Raw genomic sequence first — 12991 nt, 5'->3', positions numbered from 1 at the left:
ACAGTCAAAGAACACATATCTTTCCAATTCTGTCTGAAGAAAATTTCTATCTATCTATCTAGCCAGGTGCCTCAATCCCAGAAGGGGTGGCCACAGACAGATCGCTTCCATGTCGCTCTGTCCCCCAGCTCTCACCTCCCTCTCTCATATACCTATCCACTCTATCCCTCCATCTCATCCTGGGTCTCTTCCTCCCTCTCCCCCCCTCACTCACATACACCCTCTTGTTAGTCTCGCACTCTCCATCCTCTCCACGTGACCAAACCACATCATTCTATCACATCACATCCACACCACAACGCTCCTTCACTTCCTCATTTGTCAGTCTGTCACTCCACATAACTCCACATGCTCCTCACAAATAACTCATTTCCACTGCTCTCACTCTTGACTTGTGCCCTTCCAACAAGGTCCAAGCTTCGCTTTCAAGTTAGAGTTGGTATCAGAATACTAACATGCAATGACTTTTTTTATACTTCCATGCTCACTTCCTTATTTCTTACCATTGCTTTCAAAGAACCAGCAACCCTTCTTCCCTGTTGTACCCTTTCATCACACTACACATCACACTACCCAAGTACTTAAATGCACTCACATTTTCCATTTCCTCACCATCCAACCTCACTGTACATTCAGTGATTTCATTTTTCTTGAAGACAATAACTTTACTCTTCCCTACATTCACCTTTAGATTCTGTTTCTTATGCACTCTCTTAAACTCATTCACAAAGCGTTGCACTTCCCCTTCGTCCTCACTTAACATCCACAACCCTACTTTGTATCTATTTTATAACTCCATCCAGATACAGATTGAAGAACCATGGAGACATGACACATTCTTGTTTCTTCAACTGGCACAGTACAATGAAAATCCCATCTCATGTATAGTATGTTTCAAATGGTTTGATTTTTCTGCTATGTATTAGTCAAACTTTGGAAAGATATTTATACCTTTCTGTACATGCAGAGCAGAAGGTTAGGTTTTGGAACCCCTATACAGAAGGGGTCACTGTATGTGCAAAGAAATGGGTTAGTTTGGAACCACTGCATACGGTATTGCTTTAAAAAGAACAAGACAAAAAAATATCCCCAAGAATTCCCATTAAAACATCTTTGGACACTATTTCTGTTCCGTTATCCACAAACTCTACACTTGGACAACTGGAAGGCAGATTGTGGTGTTGCTGTTTACACAGATTTCTGCAACTTTTGGTCACCTGTTTCTCAGGTGAAGTAATCCAGATATTTCTTCTCTCTTACTGTTTGTACATTAGAATGGCGTGTTATGCTTCAAGGGAGTGTTGAGAGAGCAGTTGGATCATGGATGCCTGATGTACAGTACAAGTCATTCATCAGGCAATGCAGCCGAGGAGCTGGCGTGGACCGTACTGAGCCCAGCTATAAGGTAAGGGTTGTGGCATGATTCATATCTTCATGCTGTGCCTCCTGGCTGTGTGTGCATAAAGTGATGTACAGTGCTATCAGGTTCGTTGATACAATATGCTGGTCTGATGGCTGCTGATGTTCCAGGTCCACAGCTGAAGTCATATCACTGAAATAGATGCATCAGCAGTGTGATCTTCAGGCAGCTGTTTGAGTTATAAATGCTAAGTGTGGTCGTGAGTGAGTTCACACTTTGTGGTGTTGCCTGGAAGAATACCTGATATAATTTTTTGAGCACATGCTATTAGAAGCACCTTATGCATTTCATATAAGAACTCTGAACCATTAATGTACTGCAAGAGTGCAATGTGGATAAAATATTTATTATGTTGATAGATTATGGTATACTATAATGCTGCAAATGTGTATAGAAATCAAACATGGGGAAGACTGAAGAATGTAGTGGTCATTTTTATCCATATGTTATTAATGGTTTAGTAATCATGATTTTTATGTTGACAGTTATGATCCAGTATTAGTGATCTGTGTTGATATCTTGTGTTTAGGGTTAATAGGTATTTTCTGAGATGACATTGATGTTGGGTATTTATCATCTTACATGTAAATTGTAAGATGGGCAGTTAGGTGAAGTAGAGTGGAGAGTTCGGCAGGTATTAAGAGAACTCGGAAGGATGATGTAATGGAGGTTATTAAGGAAGCACTACATATGAAATCAGAGAGTGAGGAAATAATTGTGGAACCACATGTGAAGTGTGAGAAGGAGTTTAGTGAAGAGATAGTTGTAGAACCAGATGTGAAGATAGAGGTTGGGGTGAATGAAACTATCCAAGACACACTCACCCTTTCAGGTGAAGTCGAGCAGTTCAAATGTCTGGAGTGTGGCAAACTGTTCCCGTGTAAGAGCCAACTTACCCGACATGCAGTAGTTCATTACGTAGCGAAGGAGTTCAAGTGTAATGTGTGTGGTAAATTGTTTAGCCAGAAATCTCATCTGACAAGGCATTTGGATATACATTCAGGAGTGAAGGAGTTCAAGTGTCATTATTGTTGTAAACAATTTAATTTGAAAAGTAACCTCACTAAGCACCTCCTTATTCATTCAAGAGAGAAGTTAAAGTGTAATGTCTGTGGTAAGCTGTTTCGTGCCAAAGCCAACCTCACCCAGCACTCAGACTCATTCAGAGGTGAAGTTCAAGTGTGATATATGTGGTAAACTATTTAGTCACAAAGGTACCCTCACCCATCACTTACTGGTTCATTCAGGAGTAAAGAAGTCTTAGGGTGATTAGTTTGGTAAATTGTTTCAAAAGAATACACCCAGGCATGTTACCTTTCACCGAAGTCAAGGAGCATTGGTGTCTTAAATGTGATGTGGCATTGTGTCAGGAGCTCTAAGAAATGCTATTTAATTATATGGTAGGATTTTTTTCCTGTTTAATACCCTAGTTAAAAACACTCATTCTTTCAGTCTGTAGTTATATAGTAGACCCTTGCTTTACTGTACCCCACTAGACTGCATATTGGATTTAACGAGCACTTTGAGGTCCCTGGACAATTCATCATACACACCGGATACCATCTGGTAAATGGGAAAAACCATGTGGACCTGCCGGACAACTCTGCGCCCACCAGACACTTTTTTTTTTTTTTTTTTTTTTTGCCGTTAACGTTTGCTGATCATTACATGAGGCGCATGATGCAGGCTTGCCAGATTGTTTCCCCTGTCCGGAGTGATCCAGAATGCAGTTACCAATGTTGGCAGTGGTATTTTCAACCCGCATAGGCTAGTCATGAAGTGCTATGACAAGGGTGTGACAGTACGGGCTGCGTAAACGTAGAATGGGTAGAGTTTTCCTTTTCAGTACTGAACTATGTTATTATTTTCCATTGTGTGCCTGAAATCCCACTTCAGGGGGGGACCATCAGACTTACTGAATTATCAGCTTTATCAGATTGGGTTTGTCCCCAGTTGATCCAGTGTACTGTAGAGAGGGTCTACTGTATGTATAATATGCTCAAGCTGATATGTGAACTTTGGAGACCACTGTATAACAAGTCATACGTTGTGTGTACCTGCAGAGATATTCCTTCAGGTTTAATAGTGTTTTTTTTTTTTTTTTACCATGTTTTAATGTTTTTACCATGTTTAACAGTGTTTTTTCCATGTTTTGTTTTTTCCAACTACACCTACCTCACTGCAAACATTATTGACATATAATAAGTAAGTTACATACGGTAGCAGAAGTCCATGTATAAAACTTTTATCACATTTTTCCAAGGTCACCTGTCATTCATTTTATGAGAGTAAAAAGTACCAATATTAAGAAATCTTTAAATCTGAATGCTGCATGAGGATGGAAGCTATTGAATGTATCCATATCAAGATATCGGTAATTCCAAATGATGATGACAAGTGTTATTGTATATATGTTTTTCATTGGAAAGTGACATCTCAGATTCATATAATGTATTCAAAAGAAAATGCTACAAGTGTTTTACTGCTAACAATTACACAGGAGTGAAACTTGGCACTGAGTGACAAAGACAATTCTCAGAACAGCTGCAGGCATCAGTAGGATGGATGGTGTAAATAATGGAGAAAATTCATGAACATTTTAGAATGGAGGAGAGGGTGACGGGAGGGAGGTGTGAAATAACGTGAATGGATAAAAAGAAATATACAGTACTGGGATGGTATGGACATAAACAAAGAGAGTGAAGCAGTAGTCATTTCCCAACTTGTGCACATTCATCTTTCATGGATTTAACTTATGTGATGCTACAAGCTCTATGGTACTATGAGCTCTATGGTGCTACAAGCTGTTGGTGCTATGAGGTCTGTGATGCTACAAGCTGTTTGCTGCTATGTCTATGGTGCTACAAGCTGATGGTGCTATGAGGTCTATGGTGCTACAAGCTGATGGTGTTTTAAGGTCTATGGTGCTACAAGCTCTAACGTGCACACTGACACGTACTGCCCAGCTATTCCCAACAATAAAACATTCATTAGGGCCTGTAACAACAGAAATTCCCATTTCTCTGTCTCTGTCTGTCTGTCTGTCTGTCTGTCTCTCTCATAGACCAATTTTTTATTTTTTTTTTCAATAGTTCAAGACCCTGCCCCACAAACTTTGGAACTAACTAGGCAAAGAGGAAAAGATTGTATCGCATTTGAGCCTTCCCTGTACACGTCCTAGGTTATTATTAAAACTTTCAAATACTGTGCCACTATTACCATTGTTTATTTATAGTATACTAAGTTAATTCACATGACAAATGCTGTAACTGTACTCAGTATCAGTTCAGTGTTTACTCATTAATCCAACTTTCGGGTCGCTTGTTGTACCTTCGTTCGGATGAATCCTGACGGACTATCATTAAGTGAACTTCTGTATGATTGCACAGTTTTTCCTCTTCCTGCTATTAAGATGCCATTATGTAAAATTATTTACTGATTTGTCTAAAGTAGGCTATGGGAAAAAATAATCGTAACCAGCACAACATACATTACATGCTACACTGAACTTATAAATATAAAAGTAATGGTAGTGCACTCCGTAATTATTCTAAAGGAAATTATATATTAAGCATCATCACTATAATATTTGAGGGCTTCACTTTTACATATAAACGGCATCACTGCAGTGTCCCTGCCTTTAAAACAAATCATTACAAGAGGCTGTTCATTTATGTGGTATCTTCTCCATGTGTGATGAACTCATTGCGGAAAAATCAAACCATATGAAACATGCACTGGTAGAGATAGGGTTTTACACTGTATTTAACCAGTTGTACATTTTCTTCTGACAGAACTGGGAAGATGGTTGTTTCTTTACCGTTCATGTTGGAGAACACTGGATTGATTTGTGTGCGGTGGTGGTAAGGCAGCATAGGCTAGGGTTGGCTGTCATTGTGATGACTCTTGGTTTGGGGCAACATGGTCATGGTGGTCACATGGTCCGCCTCAGAGACATACTCCACCTTATGTGAACCACAGCAGGTCCTCCACAGCCATTGATGGAGTCTCCCGCAGCTGAGAAACGACAACCGCTTATCCACAGCCTTTGGGCTCAGAGGACCTGGAGGCATCAGTTCAACAATTTAGAGTCCAGTTAAGCCTTTACAGGCACTCTATTCCTGAAACTATGAAAGTAACAACTCAATAATTATCTACAAATATACTACACAATAATGTAAGCAGAGTCTTGCCAACATTGGTGTAGTTTCAGCTTAATATTTGTACAGTCATAAGAAAAACTATCGTTACCCCTAGGGATGCTCGATGCGAAAAGAACGTTAGGTGGGTTATGTGGGCGGGTCCTTGCTGTTCGTTCATCCCTTATCTGTTGTTGCCATATCACAATCCCATTACAAGAGTTGGAATAATAAGCAAGAATCAGCCATACGGCGAGGAAATATATAGGACGTGTTTGCGTTACCCTGAGTGCCCAGCCGGGGATTAAAAACGAAACTCAGAGCGTTTATTATTTTCCTACTAATCAACACGTATTATCTATAGAACACAAGATATAAATTATTTTTAAGGTTATTAAATCTATAGGCATCGACTTTTTCTTTTTTTTATGATAGTCTAGCAGGGGTGCACGAGTTCATTTGTTTGCTTTAGATGGCTGGTTAGATGCTTCAGATGGATTCTTCAGAGTCTAGAGGCTGTTTTGGAAGCAGGGGGTGGGTATACAAAATATTAAAGCAATGAGACTGAGCTCGTATTATTATTTTTCTTCTACTCAACATTCATAACCCACATAACCCACCTAACCCACCTAACCCACCTAACGTTCTTTTCGCATCGAGCATCCCTAGGGGCAACGATAGTTTTTCTTATGACTGTACAAATATTAAGCTGAAACTACACCAATGTTGGCAAGACTCTGCTTACATTATTGTGTAGTATATTTGTAGATAATTATTGAGTTGTTACTTTCATAGTTTCAGGAATAGAGTGCCTGTAAAGGCTTAACTGGACTCTAAATTGTTGAACTGATGCCTCCAGGTCCTCTGAGCCCAAAGGCTGTGGATAAGCGGTTGTCGTTTCTCAGCTGCGGGAGACTCCATCAATGGCTGTGGAGGACCTGCTGTGGTTCACATAAGGTGGAGTATGTCTCTGAGGCGGACCATGTGACCACCATGACCATGTTGCCCCAAACCAAGAGTCATCACAATGACAGCCAACCCTAGCCTATGCTGCCTTACCACCACCGCACACAGATCAATCCAGTGTTCTCCAACATGAACGGTAAAGAAACAACCATCTTCCCAGTTCTGTCAGAAGAAAATGTACAACTGGTTAAATACAGTGTAAAACCCTATATGTGAAAAGCAATAAAAGCAATATATATCTACCCCCTGGGGGTAGGGGGGTTTTCAAGAATACTCCCCCAGTATCCCTGCTTGTCGTAAAAGGCGACTAAAAGGGTTGGCGGAGGGTTAGTGCCCCTCCCCGGAAAACAACTAACTAAAAAAACAAACAAGAAGCCTCGGACAAGGACTGACCAAACGTTGACGACCCAGGACCGGACAAAGGACTTGGTAATGTGTACATGGAATGTAAGAGGAGCGAATGATGAGGTGAAAGAGAGAGAGATTGTCCAGGTGCTTGAGGATGCGAAAGTGGATGTATGTGGAATAACTGAAACAAAATGGAGAGGAGAAAGTGTGAGAGAATGGGAGTATGGATGGGGTATATGTGCAGGAGTAGATGAGAATGAGAGGGCAAAGGAAGGAGTGTGTATAGTTGTGAGTAAAAGATGGAAGAAGAGCATAAGACAGTATGGATCAGTTGGGTCAAGGATTGTGTGGGTAAAGTTGAAAGTTGGAATACAAATGTGGGCGATTGTGTGTGTGTATGCGCCAACGCAAGATCGTGCTAGAAGAGTGAGAGAAGAGTTCTGGACAAATGTGGAAGTGTGCATGGAAAAGTTTGGAAGGAATGAGAGAGTGTTTTTGATCGGTGATATGAATGGTAAAGTTGGTAATGTGAAGGTGGATGGAATAGTTGGTGAGTGGGGTGTGCCTGCTGAGATAGATGAGAATGGGAGTGCGTTAGTGGACATCTGTGCTGGGAGGGGGTTGGTAATAGCCAATACCCTCTTCAGGCATAAAATGATCCACAGGTATACATGGCGAGTGATGAGAAGGGTGGGTGGTGAACTGAATGAAAGGAAGGCAATGATTGATTATGTGTGTGTGGATGAAAGGATGCGAAGATGTATATTGGATGCAAGAGTTTATAGAGGTTGGGGGAGTGGCCTTTCTGACCACTACTTGGTGGTGGCCAGAATTAGGATGCAAGTAAGATGGAGGAATAGAAGAAGGGAAAGACGAGAGGAAGGAGAAGTTGCAAGGAGAGTGGAAAGGTTACAAGAGGATGAGAAAAAGGCAGAGTATAAGAGAGAAGTGGAGGAACGATTGGGCAAATATGAATTGGAGCAGATGGGAGACGTGGAAGGTGTGTGTAAGATATTTACAGAAGAAATATGTGCAGCATGTGATGTGGTGTGTGGAAGGAAGAGAAGACGGAGGGGGGTGCAAGGAACAGCGTGGTGGACTGAAGAGGTGAAACAGGCTGTGGCACAAAAGAAGAAAGCATACAATGAATGGATGAGAAATAGGGGCGTGGAAGAAGTTGAGAGGCAGAAGAGAGAGTTATATGTGGAAAGGAAGAGAGAGGTGAAAAGATTAGTAAGAGAGAGTAAGAAGAGAGTGGATCAGGAATTTGGAAGGAATTTGAGTGTAAAGTGGAGGGACTGTAAGAAAATGTTCTGGAGAGAAGTGAAAAGAGTAAGACAGGGTGGAAGTGAAGTTAGCAGGGGAGTGAAAGATAAACATGGTAGATTATTAGTGGAGAAGGGAGAAAAAGTGAGCAGATGGAGAGAACACTTCAAGGAATTGTTGAACGTAGAGGATGGAAGTAATGCGAGTATAAGTGGCTGGGGAATGGCTGGGAGAAGGAGGGAGGTGAGAAGACAGGTAGAAATCAGTAGGATAGAGGTTGTGGAAGCAATGAAGAAAGTTAAATCGGGGAAAGCCCCAGGAATTGATGGAGTGTGTGGTGAGATGCTGAAGCATGGGAGAGATAGTAGTAGAATGGATGTGGAAGATGTGCAGATTGGCCTGGGAGGAAGGTAGAGTCCCGGAGGATTGGAAGTCAGGTATAATTATTCCCTTGTACAAAGGAAAAGGGGAAAAAGAAGTGTGTGGTAATCATAGGGGCATTTGTCTTCTTAGTATAATAGGAAAAGTGTATGGTAGGATACTTATAGACAGAGTTAGAGAAAGAACAGAGAAATTAGTTGGAGAAGAACAGGGAGGCTTTAGGAAGGGAAGAGGTTGTGTAGATCAGATATTCATTCTTAGATCTTTAGTGGAAAAGTTTCTAGAGAAGGGAAAGAAGTTGTATGCGGCTTTCATGGATTTGGAAAAAGCATATGACAGGGTGGATAGACAAGGATTGTGGAAAGTGTTAAGAATATATGGAGTAGATGGGAAGTTGTTGAATGCTGTGAAGAGTATGTATGATGGTGCTAAGGCTGCAGTGCGTGTGGATGGTGAACTAAGTGAATTTTTCTCTTTGAAAGTTGGTTTGAAACAGGGATGTGTCATGTCTCCATGGTTGTTCAATCTGTACATGGATGGGGTAATAAAAGAGGTACAAGGTAGGGTAGTGGATGTTGGAGTGGCCCTGGTGAGAGAGGATAGTGTTTGGAAACTCCCTGTACTGTTGTTTGCAGATGATACTGTGTTGTTGAGTGAAGATGAAGGGGAGCTGCAAGGCTTGGTGGATGAGTTTGAGAGAGTGTGTAAGAAACGGAACCTAAAGGTGAATGTAGGGAAGAGTAAAGTGATGGTCTTTGAGAGAGGTGAAGTCAGTGAATGTATAGCGAGGTTGGATGGTGAGGAATTGGAAAAATGTGAGTACGTTTAAGTATTTGGGTAGTGTGATGAGTAAGGATGGAGGTTTGGAGGGTGAAGTGCTTGAAAGGGTACAGCAGGGAAGAAAGGTTGCTGGTTCCTTGAAAGCAGTGATAAGAAACAGGGAAGTGAGCATGGAAGTAAAAAAGTTACTACATGACAGTATTGTGATACCAACTCTAACGTACGGAAGTGAAGCTTGGACGTTGTTGGAAGGACACAAGTCAAGAGTGAGAGCAGTGGAAATGAGTTATTTAAGAGGAGCTTGTGGAGTCACGTGGAGAGACAGGCTGACGAATGAGGATATAAAGGAGCGTTGTGGTGTTGATGTGGATGTGATAGGAAGCGTTGTGAGGAACACACTGAGGTGGTTTGGCCATGTGGAGAGGATGGAGGGTGAAAGACTGACGAAGAGAGTGTATGTGAGCGAGGTGGAGGGTGGAAGAGGGAGGGGGAGACCGAGGATGAGATGGAGGGATGGGGTGGAGAGGTATATGAGAGAGGGGGGTGTGAGTTGGGAGCAGGGTAGTGAAATGGCGGGGGACAGGGCGACTTGGAGGCGATTTGTTTGTGGCCACCCCAAACGGGATTGAGGCGTCTGGCGATAGATAGATAGATAGAATATATATTAATATTTCGTTGAAATTTACTAACTTGGCATGTATCGGCTGAAGTACTACCATACGTCTGGCATGGGTGCCTGTACTCATTGCCCATCTGCATGTGTGTTGCCAACTTTACACCGTTCTCCTATACTTTTATTTAATGAATTCGGTGCTGGATAATATAACGTATTGTTTTTATGCATGGAGGCCAAAAGATCAAATTAGATTTTATTATCTCTAGACACATTCTAATATATGTGTCTACGGGTTTGCGGTACAAACTTTCCTGTGCTGTCATTCCACAGCACTTTGTCGTTGTGTCATAGTGCATAGCTCTTAAGGGTAATGATAATTTTTCTTATGACAGTACATATTATCCAACAGGTTACCAAAAACGATTGTTATGGTATGGAACTAAGTCTGATTTGGGGTGAGCTTGTGTGAACAATTGATATATGTAAATAGAGCTATGTAATGGCTAGAATGAGGAGTGGCTGGAAGAAGTTCAGGGAGCTGTTGCCTCTCCTGACATTGAGAGGGCTGTCCCTCGGTGCTAAGGGATTTTTGTATGCAGCATGTGTTAGTAGTGTAATGCTGTATGGTAGTTAGGCTTGGGCAGTAAAGGAAGAGGATATTCGCAGACGCAAAGGTACAAAAATGATAGTGATTAGGTGGATGTGCAGTGCATGGCCTTGGGGAGCTAGATTTATGACGGAAGAGTTGAGAGATAGGATGGGACCGGTGTGTATCGGTGTTGTGATGAGAAGGGGTAGATTGAGACTGTTTAGGTATATGGAGAGGATGGGGAATGATAATTGGGTGCAGAAAATGAAAAGTGTCAATGTTGGGGGTAGGGAAGCAAGGGGTAGACTGAAAAAGATCTGGGATGAGGTCATTGGGTGTGACTTCAGGGATACAGGACTAAATCGGGAAATTGCCAGAGATCGAGCAGCAAGGAGAGCCGCCATTAGGTGACCGAGCCAATGCATGCAAGCATGTTGGAGCCTTGAAAAATGAAACCAATGAATCCACCAGATCTGCCCTTTTCAGTCTGTCTCCCTCTACTGCTGGTTACATCATGGGTTAAAGCTTCCAAGGCTTCACCAACTTTTAAGTATTGAAATTAGTCTTGTGAAGTATGCAAGAACTGACTAAGAGTTGTTATAATAGAATATCCTAATTTTTAATTCATTGTTCTTGGCACCACTGATTAAATTTGTGGGCTTTAATAGAATATACAAAATATATGAGCATACTTCGAGACCATGCTGAGATTTCGTGGTATGGCCCCTCTTTTTGTGGATGCACCATTGAAATTTGAAAGTTGATTGTTTTTGTGTGAAATATTTTTGTTGTATCATTGATAAAGGCTTCAGCATGGTTGCATGCATCTGCCTTTGTCACCTAATGGTGGCTCTTCACGCGGCTCGATCTCTGGCAGCCTCCCTATTCAGTCCCTTATCCCTGAGGTCACACTGCATGACTTCATCCCAGGTCTTTTTCGGTCAGCATCTTGCATCTCTACCGCCGACGTTCACACTTCTCGTTTTCTGCATCCAGTTGTCATCTTCCATCCTCTTCACATGCCCAAATCATGTCAATCTGCCCCTCATCACACCACCAATATGCTCCAGTCCCATCCTTCCTCGCAACTCTACAGTCGTAAACCTAGCCCCCTCAGGCCTTACATTCAAGGACACAATACACATCCACCTTATCAATGTCATTGCTGTACATTTGAGCCTACGAATATCCTCATCCTTTACTGTCCAGGTCTCAATGCCATACAGCATTACACTCCAAACACATGACACATACAAAGATCCCTTAGCACAGAAGGGGAACCCTCTCAATGTCAGGAGAGGCAACAGCTCCTTGAACTTCTTCCAACCACTCCTTACTCTAACCACAAAGTTAGCTCCAGCCCCACCTCCGGTAAATAACTTGTCCCCTAAATAACAAAACTTTAACACACTCAAGAAACTCACCAGCAGGATCAATCCTTTCACACCTGACTATCTCTATATGCTCTCCCAGACTCACTGCACACATGGAATCAGCATTATGTACCCACTTACCACAAATACTGCACAAGATGAAATTACTTCCCACACTCTTGTGGCAAACTGCACATGGCCACTCTCCCTCGGCTTTGGTAGTGTTTGCATCTGATAAACTATGGTATATTTTAATTTTCTGATTCTAAAGTTGAATATCCACCCAGTTCCGTGGAAAGGAAGTTCCTCTGACCCCTCTGATTACAGACCAATAGCTGTCACATCTTCTCTTGGTAAGGTATTTGAAACTTTAATAAGCACATTCTTAAACATCTTGAATCCAAAAACTTAATTAGTGATAGACAATATGGTTTTCGCCACGAAAGATCCACAATTGACATACTCAATCTCCTAACTCATACTATCCATCAATCAACTGACCTACATGGAGAAACTCATGCAGTAGTCCTTGATATTTCTAAAGCTTTCAACAGAGTATGGCACCGTTCCCTGCTGTCCAGACTCCCTGGCTATGGACTAACGTCTTTTGTTCCTTTGATTTCCTCATATCTCAGTGACAGGAAATTAAGGGTAAAAGTAGATGATGTATATTCCAATTTCCACTCAATTAACGCCGGCGTGGGGCAGGGATCAGTTCTGGCGCCAAACCTGTTCCTGGTTCATATTAATGATCTCTTATCTGTCATCCACAATCCCATCCACTCACATGCTGATGACTCAACACTACATAGTTCATTCACACTCAGACACCCATTGACAAAGTCTAATATCTCTACCTCTCAACTCAGTACAGCCATTCCCTTAAATCAAGACCTATCTACAATCAATGAAGGAGGACAAAACAACCTTGTCTCATTTAATGCTACAGTAGTAAAACTAAATATATACAATTTACTAATAGACAGATATTCCAGATTCGTATATTACATTCAATGCTACTAATATTCCCATCTCCAAAAGTATTGAAATTCTCGGCGTCTCACATAACATTGCCCTCAGGTGGACCTCTTATGCTATATCACTTGCTAAAAC

This window comes from Coenobita brevimanus, chromosome 48 (genome assembly GCF_032717465.1).
Source record: "Coenobita brevimanus isolate Jiangsu-jjx chromosome 48, ASM3271746v2, whole genome shotgun sequence".
In the NCBI taxonomy this organism is placed as follows: domain Eukaryota; kingdom Metazoa; phylum Arthropoda; class Malacostraca; order Decapoda; family Coenobitidae; genus Coenobita; species Coenobita brevimanus.
The sequence above is the reverse complement of the archived record's forward strand: the minus strand, read 5'-3'. Positions refer to the sequence as shown.